Genomic DNA, 10,697 nt, shown 5'->3' with positions numbered 1-10,697 from the left:
TGAATCCACCTCGAATCCAACTTAACAACCTAAGCGTAGAATGTTGTATCTCAATTCTCACGTTCTTACGGGAGAATTTCGAGTTCTAATCCCTAGTGTTCATGGCATTCCTACCGATACTAACTAGCATGTGAGGTCGCCCACCCATTCTCATGGCTTAAACACGACCTTCTAGAGTGGAATAGATTCTACAACCAATTCTATACTAACCATCGAGTTTTCATCAAGGCTTCATCAACCCCTCTAATGGAGGTTTTAGCCTTGAGTCATTACGCTAATCATTTCCATTTAGATTAAAACTAAACATAATATAAAGCATTGAAATTTACTGAATTAAACAATAATGAAATCTAATTTAATGACTAAAATGAAATAAACACAAGAATTGAAATTAGATCTAGAAATGGAAATGACAAAAATCGAAATTGATAAAGAATACTACTTTATTGATCTAATCAAATTGAAGAGCAAGATTCAAAGGTTTAATCTAATACAATAATTTAAATGGAACTAAACTTAATTAAAACTAAGTAATTAACTAATCTAGATCTAACTTTTTCTAACCCTAAACTCCATTAACATTAGCTTCCTAACCTAACTGCCATTAACAATGAGTCAAGCTTTTGTTTTTATACATCCAGATCCAAAAATCGTGCATGGGCTTGGAGCCATGTTTTGGGCCAAAGAATCAGGCCCAAAACCCAATTCTTTCAGTCCAAAAAGGCCTCTTCAGCTAGATTCGGCTTCAACAGACTTTTTGTCCACTTTTGCTCCTCTGATTGGGTCAAGGCTTGGACCATTGCAAAGCTCTTTTCGAGCCGGTCGTTTTGATATAAGGTAGGCCCAATTCCGAGGTCTGAGTCCAAGGATATGGCATTCGAAGTTCTCACGACTTTTGCTCCTTTATCTCGCTAAAGTGGCACATTTCTGCACATAATGGACTTTGAAGCCCGAAATGCATAAAAACACGTAATCGTATTAACTCTTACTTATTATTCACATAATTGGTCTAACAAGATGATTATTAAGGGGTTAAAACTACAGTTTTGGGCTCTTATCAAACCACCCCCAAAAACAAATTTTGCTTGTCCTCAAGCAAAGATGAGAAATTTAATAAGTGACCAAAAATGAGTTCTAACTACTCTCGTTTAGCTGAGTGCGATTGCATTGACCATATGCAACAAGGCCTTAAACCACTAGGAATCCCCTAGTGGACGAGTTATAGCCTCGTGAGAGTTTTCCAGTGAAGGTACTCACAAACTTCATCTATACTACAACGACTAAGAAAAATAAAACTATTGTTTCCTTATTCATGCTCAACTATCTATACATCTCTCTAGCAATTGAATAAGAATAACCAAGTCAGAAACCTAAGTTAATATATGCATAATAATCTATCATCTACAATAAACATATACACAATGAGTAGTACTATAAAATGTTTAGCGGGTTTGTTTTAGGAGAACTTCGAATAAGCCCTTAAGTAGGTTCTCACAATAATAGTCAAGAAACAACACCCTGATTTTTCCACTCAAGTTTAAGCTACTCCGATTAATACATTGGCACACTTTACCTTAAAATCTCAATGACAACAAGGAAGCGGAGTCGATCAAACACATCTGCCACTTACTATCACACTAACCTATTCCTAATTGAGCTAGAGGTCTTTATTAGGTGTTACGGGATTAGGAGATGGTTTAAGAAGGAAGGAAATGGATATTCAAAAGGACAAGTCCGAGATAATAGAGTCTTCATATTATGTAACTAGAAAAACCTTGTTATTTACTTTTTTGCTCTACACTTTGTTTCCATCCTTAGCCATATTTTTTTTTTTTTTTCTTTGGCTTTTGACTCCCTTTTATTCTATTTTTTGAGTTTTTATTTTATTTCTATTTTTATTTTTCTTTTCTTTGGATGGAAACTTCTTTTCTTTATTTTCCTTGTTTTTTTTGTTTACCGGTAACTAACTAATTTTTGTTTACAAGGGTTTTCTCTTCTTCTTTCTTCATCATTCTATTCTAAGACTTATTCTAAATTGGGTAGGTTGATTTAGTTTTTTTTTATTTTGTTTTGTTTTTGTAACAGGGTAAAGGAATTGTGGTTTATGGAAGGGCTAATGAAAGGCTCGATTAGGCTTACTAAAAAAAAATATACTTAGGACAAAATTTCTAGCTATATCGATCCAAAAAGGGCCTAAATTCTTGCTTAGGATATGGTTTAGTGATCAAGCAAGTGGACGTGTGATTTCTCTATCCGATTTTACTTCTCCCTTGTGTCATTTCTCAATTTTTTCAAGCAAGTGTATAAGGCTTTAGGCTATATTCTCACAGGATTTGTTTGTAGAATAAGTACTCTAGCCTAGATTTGAAAACTTATCGCTAACAATCATAGATACTCATGTAATATATTTATAGATAGATGTAAAGATTATTACCTATATATTAACCTAAGTTTCTAACAATTATTACGATGCAAATCATTGAGACTTCTAGATTGTTAAGAGCATGGAGAAAGAAACAATACCAATATTCCTAAGTGTATAGCATAACTTATTTATTTATATTTTTGAATTTTTGAAATTTTAACTAGAAAACAAATGCATATTATACATATTTATATCCTAGCGGATGTCTTAATTACACGTGTTTCTATGCCCCCAAACAAGAAGCATGCTTTGTCTTCAAAGCATTTAAATAAAGAGGGTAGGAAAAATACCATTGAAGCGGGTGAAATTCAAAACATCTGCAAAACAAGGTTAGAACGCATACTAATATAGGAAATAAAACTGACGAACTCTATAAGAGTTCAACCCATTATGGGGTTAACGTAATTAAATTGCTTGGGACATAAGCAGACACTAACAGAAACTAAAACTTACCTCCACTCCCGCTGTTATTCGTCATCTTCGTCATCCTCTACTTCTATAAAGAAGTGAGGCTCCTTCAGCGTCTGCCATGCTATGATAATTTGCCGGCTTCACGCCCATTTATCATCTATGGTTGCTAACATATTAAGTGCCACTTGGTCCGATGGGGTGTAGGGTGCAACCTGGTGGGGTTGTATCCACCACCCTTGCCAAGTCATTGCATGCGGAAAGATCGAATAATACTATTGGTGGGTCGCACCGTGTCTACCCTAATCCAATCCATGAAACGTGTACAAAAAACAGGAAAGAAACATAGCATAATACGTGAAATTAGAACAGGCATAAGAAGGTACTTATGCCTCATGGTATGGGCTCGTGCTAAACTAGACATCAAAGTTCTGGGAAGGTCATAGAACCGGCCCCGTGGCTAAAGCAAGGAAAACGCTGCAAGTGGCGTCATTCACACAAGAAAAAAACGCCATTCCCCTAAAATGTTTAGCATAATCCAAAACATAACAGTTCCTATGTTCATGGACAGGCTACCAAGGGCAACGTTATAGTTCCCTTGGTCCTCAATATGGAAAATGCCTGCCCCATACTGCGTGCAAAAACTCATAAGTGTAGACATGCATATTATCGACCCAATAGCACCATGGGTCTTGTATCTCAGCGGGCATAGCAAGTCCAAGAACAAATGCTAGCAAGAACCTGGTAATTTCCATTGGTTCATCGTCAATGTTGATGGAGAACACTTGTTCTCCATCCGGTCTCTCAAAGAAAATACAGTTATTATAAAAATAAGATGCAAGTGCTGGAGAATAAAGTTCAGCCGGTCTTACCATAAGAGGTTCCCAGCCAACGTATGTGATCACCTCGTGAAACCAAGCACCGTAAGTAGTGCTTTGGAACAAATCTTTGAAAGACTGTTCCGGTATTATTATAGGAGATGTCATCTCAAAACTACGCCTGGAACAGCTGCAAAACAACCGGGCACAACTTCGCGAAAACTGGAATTTTTCTGGTCCCCGGAAGTCGGTATGAAAGCACGCCAACTAGGGCGAGTCGTCGCCTCTTTGTATTTTGGAATTCTAGTGTTTGAGCCTTGAGTCGCCAGCTTGACTTGCAGGCGCTAGCTCGAAAGCAAAATTTTTCGTGTCGAAGTGTGTAGGCGCGAAGCCCTCCTCTCCTGCTGGCGCTCCGAAGTTGCGATTTGCAAAAATGGAGACGAAACGTGGGAATCGCGGGTGTGAAGGGTGCGTGATGGAAGTTAGATGTAGTGTGAGTTGTGAGTGTAGAATGTATGAAGTTTATATAGGTTTTAAGTTGCTAAAACGGATCGGGAAGTTGCCACAAAGTATTTACGGCAGTTTCCGGAAATCCTAAAATTTCCAAACCCTAAAATAGAAACAACTCATTTTCTTGATTCTAATTCAAACCCAGTATCTTTTAGGTTGATTTTATGATTGAATGTACCTATTTAATCTAGATTTCATCCTACAATGATTCTCAATCATAGATATGCCTAAACGGCCATATTTTCACCTTACTCCGCAATAAATTCTAACACTAGGGTTATATAAAAATAAAGCTTGAATTGATAAAACCACCCCCAAACAAGTTGGGAAGGTGGAATCAATATGAAACAACCACACATACTGAAAAATAACCCCTTATATTAAAATTTTCATTCGAGTACCTTTCACTACAAAATTCAAATTACGAAAATAAAAAGTTACATTACAATAAAAACAACAAAAATAAATAAAACAACAACCACTATCAATCCTCAGACTCTCTAAACACCTCGCCACTGGTGGCGGAGGGCACACTCTCTAGTGGTGGCTCCTGGGCTCCCGAAGGTCCAAAGCAGTCGTCCTTCGTCGACGACGCTCATGCCTCGTAGCTGTGTCCTCAGAAGCAGAGTCTGTATGAGGTGGGAAGCGTGCAAGCATATCCACTCTAAACCGGGCGGGCTTCCATCTCAGCCCTCGCTTTGTTCCCATCTCTCATCCTCTCTCGGGTGCGGATCTCGGTTGTGATGAATAGTCGCCAGTCGAGTCCGGAGGTCTGCACCTGAGATAGTGTTTAGTGAACGATGCCCCTATGAAGCCGCGACCATGCGTTACGCATCGTAATTCAACACCTCGGAAGGCATCCGTATCAAAGCAAGTCACGTCCTCCTCATCCTCCTCCGAATCATCCTCATCCTCCTCCTCTATCTCATCCCGTTCCCTATCCGCGGGCAATATCCAGCGTTGTTGGACACACTCCTATAGATCACGCGGGTTACGGTGCGGGGTAATGTAAATCCTATCGGGCCGCGGGGTCGCTTTCATCTTCGGCATGATCTTGGTAATTAACACGGGAAGAGGTGCCAAAGACTTTCCGACCCCCTAATCATGCTCGGCAAAAACTCCAAGATACAGAAATCGTGACTTCGCTCTGGAGTACCCATAAGATGTGGAGGCAGGGGCGGACCGATGTCACCGACCTTGTCCTTCCCTAGGACATTCCGACCAATCCACCGAGTGTAGCCGGTGGTTGGTCTGAGGGATCTGGCGAACCTGATGGGGGTTTTGTATTGTAGCTCCCATTGATGACGATCCACGCCCATCAAAGGCTCTACCCGTCAAAACCGGGGCTCTGTAAAGTGGCATCGGATGGATTCTAGGCGGAATGCCTAGAATCTCGGCCAACGATCGATGAGTCAACTCCTTCCTCTTCTTCCTTACCAACACAAAAAAATCCTACTCCCCTCCAACTCTCGGTGTTGTAGAACCGTCGGACCAAGTCTTAGCCGTGGTAGAAGGCTTCGGTCGAAAGTACCATAAACTACTCCAAGTCCCTACTAGCCATTTCGTCACCGTAAAACGGCGGTAGCGAAGTGGTCGGCGATGAAAACTTGCTCGGTAAAATTCGGCGTTGTTGAGCCATTTGAAGTTTGAATCACGGTTTGGGGTTTGTAGAAGGTGTAGGAGTAATGAGGAAAGACCTTTACTTGATAAAACCGATGGTGGTGGTGATGTAGTGGCGGCGGCAGCACAAATTTTATTTTTCGGTGGTTTTGTTGGGTTAAATTGGTGGAGGTGGTGTGGTTTGGTTTTAGAGGAGATTTGAATTGGATGTTTGATGGTTGGCGTGAGTTATTTTGGTTTTCTTTTTAATTTTTATTTTGTTAGGGTTTTGAAGCTTTGTTAATGGCGGTGTGGAGAAGAAATGATGAACTGTAGGTGAAGTAAGGGCGCGAGCGCGCTGTCCATGGGCGCGGGTTGGGCCCAAACCCAAAATCGAAATTTTTTTTTTTTTTTTTTTTTTTTTTTTTTTCGATTTTTTCGCGAACTTCAAATCAAAATTGCCGCTTCGTTACCGGTCCAATTTTTGCGAATGAGATATGGAAATGATCAGGAGAGAATTTCCTATCCAATGATCCATAAAACACTCTATTCCGACTTCAGATGACATACGAGATAGTGGAAAACGCCTCGAAGTGCGTGCATGGCGTAAGTTATCTTGAACGAATGAACTCTAAATTAATAGATTATGTCAATCCGAATCATAATACAATAAAATGGCCTAAGCAACTCTAATGGGACATAAAACATTTTAGTACGGAAACACGAACACCCCACCCCCAAACAAATTTTTTACGACGAAGCTTAAAAATTTGTTTTTAGCAGTGGGTCTTTTAAAGTCAGATTCCCGAGACTTCCTAGATTACTATGTGTATTTTTATTTTTTATTTATTTATTTATTTATTTATTTATTTATTTTATTTTATTTTATTTTTAGAATGGAAAACAATAAGCAATAAAGACATAATTCACACCATAGAGAAACATGACTCAAAAATCCGAGAAAAACATGCAAGAGTGGAAAACGTGAACTATGTGAACCGTGGACTTAGGATCCGGTACTTACAGCCACACACTCCATAGGGAGGGCCCGGTTACCTTAATGGTGCACTCACCAATATATTAAAGTGAAAGGAAATGCACCAAACACAGAAATTGAGTCATTTATAGTCAGATACTCGAGACTTTATCTAAAACATATGTATGAATATGTAGTTGATCATATATCAACAACCGAAATAGTTGTGGATCATTCCATAAATAAATATCACAGAAAACATATCCAAACACAATCAAGCACCAAGATTTCTTCTACGACGACCCTAGTGGAATGAAAACAAAGTCGGATAACCCTATTGTGTAACCTATCATGCACCTTCTTTTAATTTTTGAATGAGTGGGTGTTCTAGTAAATAAGTGTGGAAAAGTGAATGGTTGTGGAGAATATGGTGGATATGGATAAGTTGTAGAAAGACAGCATGTACACAATGAGGATGTGGTTTTAGCACCGAACTCATTCATTGTGTGTGTAGGGGCTGTCTCAGTTCTGAAAATGAAGGTGTCAAATAGTTTGTCCTTCTGAAGTATCTGTTTGCTAGGAGGATTTAAAAAATTATGAAGCACAGGAGAAACAAAAGGATCGAGTGCAAACTCGAGATTCCTTTGAAAGGGTGGAAGGAGGGGAGTCGAGGTGGATGTTGTGCAAGTTAGTTCTTGATAGGGTGAATTGTCACCTACTCGAAGAAACTCATCGAATTCCTCATCTAGATTGGTCATATCCACATTACTATGGTAGTCCTCTACATCTTTGAGAAAGTCATCTATCCCGGCCCTCATCAATAATATGTGTATCTAGTGTAGGAATGAAAATGTTGTAGTCGACTTTCCAAAGGAAAGAATTTTGGGAATATGATTATCGTGGAACGTGTTGTTGAAATAATCTCGAAATGAAGCTCTCGATCATGCTAACCTCTCCATCCATAGGCGAATCGGGTAACTGTGTCTTTGTTTTAAAAACATTGACTTCAACAACAAGATGGCCAAAAGACATGGACATTGAACCATCACGGCAATTAATGAGCGCATTGGCAGTTGCCAGGAAAGGACGCCCTAAAATGATCGGGACAGAGTCGTTAGCGACTTCTGTATCGAGGACTACAAAATCAGCCGGATAGTAGAAATCCTGAACTTTTACCAGCACATTTTCGACTACACCCTTAGGATACTTAATAGACCGATCAGCTAATTGCAACGTCATTTTAGTGGGTTGCATCTTGTCTAGACCTATTTGTCTATACAAATAAAATGGGAGTAAGTTAACACTAGCCCCCAGGTCTAATAACGCGGTCGTCGTATAGGAATCTCCTAAGGTGCATTGTACAGTAGGACGACCAGGGTCCTTGTACTTAACAATTCCATTATGTTCAGATAAGGTTGGGAATTGTTCTGTTAAAAAGGCGTCTTTTGGTATATTTGTCTTACGCCTAGTAGTACACAATTCCTTAAGAAACTTAGCATGATGTGGTAGCTTTTTAATAGCTTCGAGGAAGGGAAGGTTTATAGTTAGATTCTTAAAACGTCCCTAATCTCCTCATAATTTGTATCCCTAGTTAACATGGCTAATTTTTGTGGAAACGGTGGTTTACGTCTATATTTAGCAATGGTATCACTGGATGTTTAACCGTGGCTTTACGTTTCTTAGGTTGTGTTGTAATCTGGTACCTCTACGGTGGTAGGCTCTTCGGTTTCTATTTTGGTATCTAGTAAAATAGTAGGTGTAGGGGAGACTCTTGGTGGGGGTAACTATAGGCATAGTTACCTTGTTATCAACCACTCTACCGAATCCAGAGTGGTGATGGCATTTATCTCACCTACATTTTCATATTCATTACTAGTATTATCGGTTACCTCAAAGGCTGTGTTTGTTGTTTTAGGATTAGGTATTGCGTGACCTGGCAACACACCTTTGGTTTGGGCTTTATCTTGAGCCAACCTGTTGGGTTAAATTATTAACGGATTGTAGAAGCCGTTGGTTAGATTGAGCCATGGTTTGGAAAAGTTTTTGGCTCACTTGTATGAAGGTGTCAAGGCGATCCGGTTGTGTGGGTGTAGTAGTCACGGGTGGTGTGACTGGAACTATTTCATGAATTATTTATGGGTGGATTTTGATAATTATTATTGACCTAACGATACCTCTATTAGCATTATAATTATTATAATTACCTTGACCTTGTGCTTGACCTTGTCGAGGTTGCACTTGGTTGTTATAATTATTAAAATTACCCTGACCCGGTCCTTGTCGTGGTGGAGCTTGGTTAAATCTGTGCGTTAGCCTAACATATTGATTATTGTACCCTTGAGGTGTGACTTGTTGGTTATTTCTCCAACCGGAGTTGGGATTTTGTCTCCAAGGGGCGTTAGGTTCACTATTAATGGAACAAGCCTGTTCATAGGCTATAGGACAGTGGGAGTCGGGATGCTCAGGACTCCAATAGAAACTACATGGGTTTGAATTTACATTCATGACGGGGATAGGCTTTTGTTGTACATAAATGGCCTCTACCTTTTTAGTGAGTGATTCGATTAGAGTTTTAAGCTCGGAATCGTGTTTAATTTCAAACATACCGGGCGCCTTAATCGTATTAGTAGAACTAGCGGAGCCGAGTAATCGTCCACTACCCCCAATTATTATTTCGCTTAGTTTGGTCCTCTAAAAATTTATAAGCCTCCGAGGCTCCTTTACTTAAGAAACTACCCCATTCATTATGTCAAGGACTTCTTTATGGTGGTGTAGAAGACCTTTGAAAAGGCACGAACTAACATGTCTTTCGCTAAGTTATGATGTGGACACTCTATAAGGAGATCGGTGAAATGATTCCAAGCCTCAAAAATGATTCATGAGGATTCTGTTGGAAAAATGAATCTTGGAAAGCATCTCATCCGTCTTTTAGGGGTGGGTAAAAATGTTCCATAAACAAATGAACAAGTTTAGCCCACGAAGTCCACGTAATTAATAGGCGCCAGCGCTTAACCAAGAGCCGCCTTATCGGCTAAGGTGAAAATAATACCCTTAATTTAATTTGTTCCGTACCAACCGTAGGATGGTGGAATGTTGTTAGGACTTGTTCAATCCTACGCATGTGCTGATAAGGTTTTTCATGGTCTAAACCATGAAAAAGCGGGTAACAAATTAAAAATTTGGAGGGATTCTGAAATCCCCCCTGGTCTGCTAGAACGATGCAAGATTTGGGGCTATCGCCAAGGCTTTGTAGAAGTCCGAGAGGGAGTCTCTCTTTCTTCCCCATTATATCGGTGGTGTGTGTGAAATAGTAGCTAGAGGTGTAGTGTGTGGTATACTAGATAGACTTGTTTGTTGCCGTGTAATTACGTTTGTTGTTTTGTTCGACCAGACCTTAATCTCATGCAAGACTAAGTTGAGCTTAACTAAACATGCAACACTCCAAACAATTCGATATACTAGCGTAAAACCTCTAACCGGAAATCACGAGGTATGGAAGAAAGGAATACCGATAGCGTCCTTGCTTCGGCTTATGAATAGCGTCTTGTTTACGCTTTGTTCGAGTGTATAGAGCAGGTTAGAACACTGAAAAATATGAAAGATCAAAGTTTGAATCAAAACCGTGAAAAATCCGAAAAATTTAACACAAAGGCCGGCCAAGGCCGCAGATAGAAGCGTGGTCGCTCGAAAGTAATTTTCAAATTACAGTGTTTTAGCGCTGGTCGTCGATTATAAATTAATTACAGTGTTTGAGCTGGTCGCTTTATGGTATGTAGCCTTTCGCGGTAAACGAAATTCCAAGAACTTAGCGGGTCGCTCTCCTTGGCGCCTCCGTGTATTTTCTTGAATTTGTCAAAGCTTAAATGGGCAACCACAGTATGAAACAACCAAGGGTGGGTGGGTTTAATGGGACTTAAAAATGACTACTTCTACTATGAAAACAATGCTAAAGTGCAACTAA

The sequence above is a fragment of the Coptis chinensis genome, chromosome 4, assembly GCF_015680905.1.
Source record: "Coptis chinensis isolate HL-2020 chromosome 4, ASM1568090v1, whole genome shotgun sequence".
NCBI lineage: Eukaryota > Viridiplantae > Streptophyta > Magnoliopsida > Ranunculales > Ranunculaceae > Coptis > Coptis chinensis.
The sequence above is the reverse complement of the archived record's forward strand: the minus strand, read 5'-3'. Positions refer to the sequence as shown.